The 10,000-nt window shown below is 28.7% G+C and overlaps 1 protein-coding gene across 2 annotated transcripts in view; it reads left to right on the top strand.

Moving 5' to 3' along the window:
* The window catches only part of LOC100205805 (high affinity cGMP-specific 3',5'-cyclic phosphodiesterase 9A), a 46,891-nt gene that overhangs the window by 3,359 nt on the left and 33,532 nt on the right, over positions 1–10,000 (top strand). The gene's annotated exons all lie outside the window — the stretch shown is intronic.

Here is a 10,000-nt window from a genome sequence, read left to right as displayed (position 1 = left end):
TTAATTATTCATTCATTTTTAGCTGTTGTAATGCTGTTAGATTATTGTTTTGTTTATTCCAAGTTAAAAAACAAGTTGTGAGTAAAAAAAGTAACAAAGCTTGTTTTTATATACAGATCATTAAATAATAATTTTGATTGATGAAATATAGCAGTAACTTTGATATATATATAAACATTAGGCATTTTACTTCAGTAAATATAATTTACCAAAGTAAAATGCCTAATGCTTTTTTTTTTTAATCGAAAAAGTTGACTGAAAAGCTTATTTAATAAAAAGGAGTTTAAACCAAAAAACCATTTTTTGGGTAAAGTTATTTTTTTTTTTTAAAATTCAGTTAATTCAGAAAATTGTTAAATATTTTGTAAGCAGGTTATTCCATTAGTAACTTGGGATGTGAAACAGGATCAAATACTTTTTCAAAATCAGAATAGACAATGTCAGTAGCTACAGATTTAAGGTCCAGTCATGAAAACCTTCTAGGATGTTAGTACAAGAACTGCATTTACCGATAAAACAATGTTGCTCTCTTGTAATTAGTTTATAAAGTAAAGTATAATTTATCAGTTTGCTATTAATAATTCAATCCATTACATGACATTAAGTAGATATCAAAGAGATAGGTTGTGTGGGTTGGAGTTTTTTTATGAATCAGAATAATGTTTGCTACTTTCCAGTTTAGCAGTAAATCACCAGTTTTAAGTGAGATATCAATCAAATAGCTTAAAGGAGCTGCTAATATATATATGTATTTATGTGTATATTTAGATCTATATATGCATTTTTGTTTTTGTTTTTTCAATTCTGATTCACTCCCAACAAGGCTGCAATCACTATTAAGTTGAGAGTTACTAGAAGAAAAGAAAAAAAGGAAACAGGTGACAGAAGACCTAAAATGTTAAAGGTTGTATGAATCAGGGAAAGATGGGAGAGAGTTCCAAAGGGTTGAAGTGTGGGGAAAAAAACTGGATAAATAAAAGTTTTTAGAGCATGGGAAAAGATACAGTAAAAGAATGAGACTTTGCTGAATGATAAGTATAGCATTTGTAGAAAAAAGAAAGAGATGCAACTTGATGGGAAAAAGGCTCCAGTTTAGCAGATAGACTGGATCCAACTACATTTAAAATGCGTTTTTTAAACTTGTCTAGAAGAAAAAGAGCATCATTAGAAGAACCAGCCTAAGTATGACAGCAGTATTCCATACAGGGACAAATAAGAGATTTGTAGAGGTAGAGAATGGAATCAGAAGAGAGAGAAAATGGTGAGCACGTAAATAGTTGAATCATCAGCAAAAAGAGCTACTTTGATGTAAGGTTGTTGTAAGATCATTAATGTAGATAACAAACATAACAGGACCAAGGATCCTTGAGGAATATGAATAGAGCCTTGAGGTACCCCAGAAGTTACTGGAAATGAAGAAGTGTTGGCCTTTAAGAATGACTTAAATAAAGTGATTAGAAAGAAATGATTTGATAATCTTTAAAACTTTCCCAGATACACCATATGAAACAAGCTTATGGAGAAGACTAGCATGCCAAACTTCATTGAAAGCCTTGTCAAGAGCAATAGCACTAGCCTCTCCACCTCCATCTAATGCACAATAAAATTTTTCATTCACAACAGTTAGCAAGTCAGCCATAGAGCGAGAGGATCGAAAACTGCATTGTCTTACAGTGAGTTATTTGACTCAAGATGGGGCATGACTAGTGAACAACCGGGGTTAATAATTGACCGGGGTTGGGGCCAGGTTTGATAAAATATAGCAGGGGCCAGGACCGGGTTTGTGACCGGGGCTTTATAAACATTTATACATCCTAAAGTATAATTTTTTAATTCAAAATTCATGTTATATTTTGTATATATATGCATATATAAACACCAATATGATCAACATGATCATCATCATCATCATCATCATCATCACCATCATCATCATCATCATCATCATCATCATCATCATCATCATCATCATCATCATCATCATCATCATCATCATCATCATCATCATCATCATCATCATTATCATCATCATCATTATCTTCTTCTTCTTCTTCTTCTTCTTCTTCTCTTTCGGCAAATACTACAGCATATAAATACTAAAGTTTATATAAATATAAAAGGATATTGTATGCCAGCATCTAAATAAATAGCAAACATATATGTTTATATTCATAATATGTATGCATAAAGCGCATCTTAGAAGCTTTAATTCCTACTGGACTAAAAGTTTGGAAGCTCTTATTCCTACTCTTTAAGGCAAACCTCATTCTGCTCCATATTTTTTCACCATTTTGAGCAGTTGCTTTGTTAATCATTTATTTCATCTTTTTTACAAGAACATCTCTCTTAAAATCAAATGTACTTTTATTTTTCCAAGAATCTAGTGTAAAAAGTCTGTCTGATGTTAAGCTCTTTTATTCTCAGTTTACTAAATCTTGTATCTTATATCAAATGTTTGGTTCTAGAGACTTTTGGTTAGTCTTCAACAATGTCAATAACTAAAGTAAGTCTAACATTTAATCTTATTAATTATATAATATTTTATAATATTTAATTTTTAAAAAGTGCTAAATAAGTGGTTCCAATTTTTCAAAACTCTAGAAAACACTTTGACCTCTCTAACTATCCTACAATTAGTCTTCACTCTGTTATGAGTTTCTTTATATAAAGTATAAAGGTTTTGAGATTATTAAATTATTTCTTACTAACTCCTGTAATAAAGTTATTCTTGAAGGCCTATGCTCTTCTTTATTTCAAGTAACTTTAAGGGTACCACAAGGCAGAGTTGTTAGTCCTTGGCCTTGATCTGGTCTTAAGACCGAAAATTGAGTCCTTGGCCTTGATCTTGGCCTTGGTCTTGGTCTTGAAAATTTTGGCCTCGGCCTTGATTGTTTTGGCCTTTAAAAAAAATACATATTTACTTATTGATTTCGTTGAATTCTGTGCATAACCTTGGTCTATTTTTACAAAATGTGGTTTTACTGTTACAGTACTTGCTACTTACAGTTTTGTTGATAATTGGCCTTAACGAAAGGCGAAAATTGAAGTCTTTGGTCTTAAAAATGTTTGCATAGGCGTTGACCTTGAAACTCTTAATTTTGGCTTTGACCTTAAAACTCTTGTCCTTGGCCTTGTCCTTGGTCTTGTAACTTTTGGTCTTTGTCTTGGCCTTGTAACATGTGGCCTTGGCCTTGCTATTTTTGGCCTTGTTAACAACTCTGCCACAAAGTATCTTGTGGTACCCTTAAATCTTTGCTCCTGTATTGTTTCTGTTATCTACAATATCAATCTTCATGAAAATTTAACATCTAAAGTGGCTCTATTTGTTTACGACTCAACTTTATACTCTTGTCTTGACAAAAAATCTTTACTTTTAGATTGCTTAAAACAAGCAGCCAATTTTTAATCTGATCTCTCTTCTGTAACAGCCTAAGGCTTGCTGTGGCTTATGGATTTAAATTCTGGACTTAAAATCTGCAATTTTTGTTAGACAACAAAACTCATTTATTTACTGCAAAAAAAAAAATCGCAATAATGCTGGTATTCCTATATTGATGAATAACAACCCTCTTACTCTCAGAAAAAGTCTAAAAGCGCATTGTAAATGTAATGCGGTCATAGTGTAGTGGTAGAACACTTGCGTCATAAGCGAGAGGTACTTAGTTCGATTCCCACCATGTCCCTGGTAGTACCGCAGTCAACTTGTTTCTCTGCTCAGTGGCCTTGGTTGTCAAGGTTCGTATTTCGGAGTTATATAATTGAGAGAGGGTTATAACCACCATTATGTAACCTACTCGTCTATTGTGGCGTTTTCAGCCATGGGGAGGTGAATTAATATAAAAAAACTCTCCCATTGTTGTAAAGTTGAATTTCTTTCTTTTTTTTACAAATACAATCATGGTCAATGCTCAAACAAGCTATCATCTCTATTACGATAAACCTAAACTCATTCTTGCTTGTTTCTTATTCAACAAGTTGCATCCTTTTACTGTATCTGTCCCTTCATGTTATAAAAAAGGTTATTCTAGTTTTTTTCCTTGCACATCAAAGAAACCTTATAACTGTTAGCCATCTTCATGTTTTTCTTGTATATACAATCTACAACTTTTCAAGTCTTCAGTTAAACATTTCCTAGTATTTATTACTTATTCTCTATTTCAAAGTAACTCATAACTTAATAGTGCTTGCTTGCAATCTTGTTGGAAGTAAATTAGAGTTTGAAAATATATAAATATATGCCAGTATTTAATAAATAGTAAATGTAAGCATAAAATTATAATATATAAAGAATTATAAAATTTTTTCTAGCCCTGGCTATCAACCCCTGCTAAATCTTATAGTTTAGCCGGGGCCCGGTTTAAAAAAAGTCTAATTTTTAGCTGGGATCGGGGCCCCAGTCACTTACTAGGTATGAGAAATTAGTTTATCAAAGACTCAAAATCTTGTTAATAACAGAAAGAAGGCTGATCGGATGATAATTGGAGACGTCAGAATGTTCACCGGGTTTTTTGAAAATTTGAAAAAATTTAAAAAAATTTAAAAAATAACCAGCTCAGGTATATCTTGCGTTTCTGAGGTAATTTTAGAAGTTGCTATAGATAAATATAGCACAAAGAATTCCAAACTTATTAAAAATGATATCTTCACTGCAACCTGAACTTAAAGCATGGTTTATCTTTAATAAGAATGTCAATTATGAGGTTGCTTTTTTTATTGGTTCATGCTCCAAAACTAATTTCAAAGTAATAATTAAAATACAACAACAACTAAAATTTAAATGATCTGAGTGAAATTAGTCAGTGAAAAGATTATCCTTTTTAGAAAAAGGCTGCTTGACACCGATGAACCATCTCCGGTGTCTAGTAGCACCAATGATGATTTACCTCCACTTCATAAGAAAAAGAAATGTAAATGAAAACAATCATAACAATATGTAGATGCGGATAAGAATATATATGTATGTAATACTGGTAGAATAAATGTGAATGGCTCAAAGTCTCAATGAAATGGACAAAAGTTCACAAAATATGATGTTTAATAACTAAGAAATGATTTATCTATGGAGTTCTGACATTCGTTTCTAAATGGCATCACTAAATATTCATTGAGTCAGCATTGAAAAATAAAATAACATTATAAGCCACTGGCGTTATTAGGCTACTTGACCTTATATATATGTATTTATGTATATATGCATATATATATATATATATATATATATATATATATATATATATATATATATATATATATATATATATATATATATATATATATATAAATTATAAATTATGTTGTGTATTCTACAAATAGAGTGCTCAATGTTCTAAAAGAACAGAGCAATAATAAATTAGTAAAAACACATATCTAATTTTTGATTACTTCAACACTGTGTTTCACCATCAGTAGGTTCATCAGGAAGAATGTCTAAACATAAAAAAATTTTCAAATTATAGAAAAACTATTTCACAGGAAGTTGGGAATTGTTATAATTAATTATGTAATAACTGTATTTTGCAACCAGGAAGTTGCATCAACTACATTAGATAATTAAAAAATCATGAAAAGAATTCTTTATAATTAGGATAAATTTGGACTGGTCATTTGTTTTTATAATTTTTTAAAAGGAACTTATTTTCATGTCTGCATTTAGAAATTAATTCTGATTTTTTATTCAGTAAATTTTCTTGATCTAAATGAGTAATAATTTTAAATTTTTCTTGTAAACATTGTATACATTTTTTGGAAATGTTATTATAGGCAGGCGCAGTTTTTAGGATAGACCAGTTTAATTTAAAATTTATATATATTTTTTTTAGTTGCCATATATATTTAGACAGCATAGCCTCTTTTGAGTATTTTTTATGTTTAAAAGTTATTAGGCTACTTGACCTTATATATATGTATTTATGTATATATGCATATATATATATATATATATATATATATATATATATATATATATATATATATATATATATATATATATATATATATATATATATATATATATATATATATATATATATATATATATATATATATATATATATATAAATTATAAATTATGTTGTGTATTCTACAAATAGAGTGCTCAATGTTCTAAAAGAACAGAGCAATAATAAATTAGTAAAAACACATATCTAATTTTTGATTACTTCAACACTGTGTTTCACCATCAGTAGGTTCATCAGGAAGAATGTCTAAACATAAAAAAATTTTCAAATTATAGAAAAACTATTTCACAGGAAGTTGGGAATTGTTATAATTAATTATGTAATAACTGTATTTTGCAACCAGGAAGTTGCATCAACTACATTAGATAATTAAAAAATCATGAAAAGAATTCTTTATAATTAGGATAAATTTGGACTGGTCATTTGTTTTTATAATTTTTTAAAAGGAACTTATTTTCATGTCTGCATTTAGAAATTAATTCTGATTTTTTATTCAGTAAATTTTCTTGATCTAAATGAGTAATAATTTTAAATTTTTCTTGTAAACATTGTATACATTTTTTGGAAATGTTATTATAGGCAGGCGCAGTTTTTAGGATAGACCAGTTTAATTTAAAATTTATATATATTTTTTTTAGTTGCCATATATATTTAGACAGCATAGCCTCTTTTGAGTATTTTTTATGTTTAAAAGATTGTTTGTGATTGGCATAACGTTTTTTCCATTTGCCCTCGGTTAAGCCAATATAATGTTTATCAGGGTTGTTTTGCGAGGAAACAATGCATTTGTAAATAATATTTTCTGATAAGCATTTGCCATTCAAAGGGCAGTCAAGTTTTTGCTTGCAGTTACAATTTTCAGTATTTTTTTCTTTGAGAAATTCATTTTTATTAATCAATGCAAAATTATGGCCTTTTATAATTCTTTCAATATTTTTTGTACAGTTATAGCTTACTTTAATAGTGTTTCTGTTAAAAATTTTGTGCAATTTATTAGAGGGAGGGAAATGTTTGTCAACTAATTTTAAAAACGCTTTTCCAATATTTGTTGAAACATTTTGCTGTACAGTGGGTTGAACCAAATTATATTTCTATTTCTATTTCGCTTTTTTGCAATTTTTGTATATATATATATATATATATATATATATATATATATATTATATATATATATATATATATATATATATATATATATATATATATATATACACATAGGGTGAGGCAAAATTAACTTGCCTATTTGAAAGAGCTGTTATTTTTTATTTTGATATTAACTGTCATTATTTTTTTTTACAGTTGTAAAGTAGAATAGCACAAAATTAATTATGAATCGATTCAATCCACAACAACGTGCAGATATTGTGACTATTTTTATTAAAAAAATAAGTGAGTTGTGTTAACTCAACGAGAATATTGAAAAAGACATCTTAATCAATCAGCACCTGATAAAGAAAACAATTCATGCTTTATTAAATCGATTTGAACAGTGTGGAACAATTTTAGACTCTCACCATTCAGGAAGACCAAGAACCACCCGCTCTGAAGAAAGTATTGCCTGTGTTCGTGAAAGTGTTGCAGAGTCACCAAAACCATCAACAAGAAGATGTGCTCAACATATAAACATTTCTCAGCGCTCTCTTCGACGAATTTTGAAAAAAGATTTACACCTTTTCCCTTACAAAATCCAGTTAGTGCAAAAGCTATTGCCCAGAGACCATAATCAGCGTTTGAAGTACAGTAATGTCATTTTGAATCTTGTGAGAGAAATTGATAATTTTAGTGAAAAAATGATAATGAGTGACAAAGCACATTTTCATTTCAGTGGCCTTGTCAATAAACAAAATTCTCGATTCTGGGGATCTGGGGAAGAGAAAGCCAACAAATCATTAATGAAACATCATTGCATCCACAAAAAATAACAGTTTGGTGCGCTATTCATGCTAAAAATGTCATTGGACCTTATTTTTTTGAAGACAAAAATGGATAAATAACAACTGTTACTGGTGATAATTATCGACAAATGATCTGAGACTTTTTAATGCCACAAATGGAAGAACAAAATCTGGACAATATGTGGTTTTAACAGGACGGTGCCATACCACATACAGCCAAAGAAACAACACAGGTTTTGAAAGACCTTTTTCCAGGTCGATTAATTTCTCATTTTGGTGATTTGCATTGACCTGCAAGATCACCTGATTTAACAGCTCCAGACTTCTTTTTATGGGGTTATTTAAAAGAAAAGGTGAGGGTGAATAAACCACAAACTCTTGATCAACTGAAAAACAATATTCGACAAATGGGGGAGTTAATTTTGCCTCATCCTTTATATGTGTGTGTATATATATATGTATATATATATATATATATATATATATATATATATATATATATATATATATATATATATATATATATATATATATATATATATATATATATATATATATATATACTAGTAAGTGTAGAGAAGACTAATATATACATGTATATATTAGTCTTCTCTGTTTTACCCAGTGTTTTTTGGTTTAACTGACCAGTAAAAACAATTAAATGTCGATACTATGTGTTAGTGGTTAAATTGACCTAACACATTATAACATATATATATTTCTCTACTATATAGATCAGCGTTTGCTTACTATTTTATATATATATATATATATATATATATATATATATATATATATATATATATATATGTATATATATATATGTATATATATATATATATATGTATATATATATATGTATATATATACATATATATATATATATATATATACAGGGACTAAAAGCTTGATGAGGGCCGGGAAAATTTTGAGTAAGAAGAGAACACACCAGAGGGTACAGTTTGTCGGAAGGGGGCAACTTGCCTCCCCACCAGCTAGTGTGTAGGTGTGCGACGCTAGCTGGTGGGTCATCCAAATACCCACAAACTCTCTTCGTAGGCATTTGGATGTAGTCACAAACACCATGAATTTAACAGGAAATTACATTTACTTTGTGTACAACATTAGTTTGGTTTATTTATTACATTATCAATATAAATAACTAATTTTAACAGTTTTGAAAGACCTGTACACTTGATAAGTTTCATGATAATCCATCATATTCCTCCAAATTTTCATCTAAGATCTTAATGCTATTTTTTAGTGCAACATTAGTGCACTAGTGCAACATTAGTGCACTAGTGCAACATCAGTGCACTAGTGCAACATTAGTGCACTAGTACACTAATGTTGCACTAAAAAATAGTATTAAAATCTACACATTTTTATTCCATCACTTTTTCTTTGCAAAGAAAGGTAGAACAAAAAACATTGTTATATACATATTTGATGATGATTGTGATGGTAATAATGATGGTAATCATGATAATGATGGTGATGATAATGAAGATGATAATGTGATGGAAATGGGAATGATAATGATGATGGTGATAATGATATTAAATAGTATTTGAAACTCTTGCAAGTTCTGAATATATTCATTAACAAACTTCCTTGAAAATTTAAAAACTAATAATTTTACCTTTTAATCAGTTTTGGATTGTTTTGATTTTCTTTAACTATAATCTGATTGTTTCATCTGTTGTTTTTGGTTATCAAGCAGTGAAACCAAGTTTCAGCATGAAATGATTTTTATGTTACAAGCAATAACATAGTGGTCTTATGTAACAAACAGTAGCATTGTAGTCTTATGTTACAAACAGTAAATCTTATGTAACAAAAAGTAACAGTGTTCAATGCTTATTTAATAACAATACTTCCTTTGACTTTCAAAAAAATTTAAAATGCAAAGTCTTGCTGTTGAGCAGGGCAAAATATGTTTAGGAATCTGTGTTAAAAATTTTAATTTAAGTTGATAAGTTGAGAGGCAAAATCCATTTATTAGGTTTTAAAGTAAATAACAAAAGTTTTTCAACATTTTTTATAGCCATTATAAATAATTTTTTTTAATTTTACTGTTTTTAATTTTATTTTGAAATTTATTTATTTTCATAAAAAAAAAAAAAAAAAGAAAGGTTTATAATAATT

The sequence above is a fragment of the Hydra vulgaris genome, chromosome 06 (assembly GCF_038396675.1).
Source record: "Hydra vulgaris chromosome 06, alternate assembly HydraT2T_AEP".
NCBI classification, from domain to species: Eukaryota; Metazoa; Cnidaria; class Hydrozoa; order Anthoathecata; family Hydridae; genus Hydra; species Hydra vulgaris.
The sequence above is the reverse complement of the archived record's forward strand: the minus strand, read 5'-3'. Positions and strand labels throughout refer to the sequence as shown.